Source organism: Ochotona princeps, chromosome 12 (assembly GCF_030435755.1).
Source record: "Ochotona princeps isolate mOchPri1 chromosome 12, mOchPri1.hap1, whole genome shotgun sequence".
Taxonomy (NCBI): Eukaryota; Metazoa; Chordata; class Mammalia; order Lagomorpha; family Ochotonidae; genus Ochotona; species Ochotona princeps.
The window spans coordinates 33,521,413-33,523,270 of record NC_080843.1 but is presented as its reverse complement, the minus strand read 5'-3'; the positions used below and the strand labels follow the sequence as shown (position 1 = coordinate 33,523,270).

Below are 1,858 nucleotides of genomic sequence, written 5' to 3'. Positions count from 1 at the left end.
GATTTTTAGCCACTGAACTATTGTGCCAAGCACAACAAGGGGGATTTCTGACCTAGGAATATTGATAGTGTTGCTGTACAAAGCATCTGTGTTGTGGGCATGTTTTGAAATTTTACATGGTACTGCATCTTTCTTTCTCTTACACATGTGTATAATGTAATATGTGAATTAAAAGTCCATATATGTATGCTGCATGAAATTGGTGTATAGTGCTCGCTTCAGCAGCACAATACTTACATTGGAACAATACAGAGAAGATTAACATGGCCCCTTTGCAAGAATCACACACAAATTCGTGAACCGTCCCATATTAAAAATTGATATATACAATGTAATATATGAAACAAAACTTAGAAGAATGAAAAAGCTTAACACAAATCACAAATGCAGCAGGGGTTCCATCAATGCAATTCTGCTTTACTGAAAAACAGCACACTCTTTTACAGGGGGTAGTAAGGAAATCCTATCCGGGAGATTTCCAAGAGGAAGTACAAGGGGTCAACCATAGTAAAGGTCAGGAGTGCGGAAATGGCCTCAGCCAATCAGTCTCTCTTCAAAACAACTTAGCTTTCTGCCCGATCCATGCCCAGATCTCTTCCACTGGGCACCATCTTTATTTGACACGTGGATATTGCCTGTCCTAGAGTCCCACACAGAACCTCCAGTAGAGGCTTAATTGTCTAAACCATAATGTCCACTTCTCAATATTTGTCTTTTGAAAGTTTCCCAATATTTGCACGAAATTGTATAGCTTTCAACAGATTTTTATTTTCGCAACATAGTTTCCTAAAATTTTAGCATAGAGCTTCCAAAAGTATAAGTATGAATAACATAATATCTTTAAGAACTGAACATTAAGAAACATGCCCAGAGGCTGATATTGTGTCTTGAAGGATTAAAATGCTGCCTGCAGCTCTGGCATCCCATATGTGCACCGATTCATGTCTCAGCTTCGCCATGTCTGATTCCGCTCTCTGCATATGCCCTGGGAAAGCACCCAAAGATGGATCATGTCCTTGAATTTCAGCACCCTATGAGAGAACTGCAAATAAACTCCTGTTCCTGGCTTCAGAGAGGTCACCTCTGGCCGTTGCAGCCATTTCAGAAGTAATCCAGTAGATGGAAGATCGCTGTGTCTTTTCTTCTCTCTCTGTAAAAATCTAATTACAAAAATAAGCAATAAATAAGTTTAAAAATAAATTATTCCAATAATATCTCTTTTTAGAGTAATTCTTACTTATTGGATTCTGAATTCTCATAATAGAAAGCAATCTTGATTATGAAATATTTAATGCAATAGACAAAAAATTCGAAAGGTATTTAATCATAAAATTGATGCAATAACATAAATAATGACAAACTATTTGCAAATAAAGGTAACAGTAAATCTTAAATTCCTAAATGGTACATTTTAAAAATACAAATCTCTGTTGAAAACCTAACAATCTAGTTATCAAGCTACTTAGCTATCTGTTTCATTGAAGGATAACACGTGCACATCAGGATTTTACAATGGGATCAACAGGAATTGTTCTAAATACAATCCTTAGGGCTGTTTCTAGACTTCTCATATCATCCTAAGGTTATTCTAAAATGTTACAATGTGTGAGTGGCTTTTGCATTAGAATAAGAAATGTTCTTAAATAATTCCAAGAGGAGTAACCAGATGCATATCCAATGCTTTAATAATTCAGCTTCAAAGTTTGATTTTACCTTCAATCATAATTGATTGTGAAAGTTTTCCCAATATCCCACAGAGGTACTTGCCATCTGGAAATACCACATATTATATTGGTCTCAGCTCTCTGGATAATAAGTAATTAGAAAGCAGAAATGGAGGGTTCTTTAAAAATGTATT

The 1,858-nt window shown here is 35.6% G+C and overlaps 1 non-coding gene across 1 annotated transcript; it reads left to right on the top strand.

Annotated features, from left to right (window-relative positions):
* The first annotated feature begins 210 nt into the window (after positions 1 to 210).
* Positions 211 to 315, top strand: LOC118758025 (U6 spliceosomal RNA). Its single transcript, XR_004995490.2, has one exon. It is a non-coding gene; the product is annotated as a U6 spliceosomal RNA (small nuclear RNA).
* Positions 316 to 1,858: the final 1,543 nt, after the last annotated feature.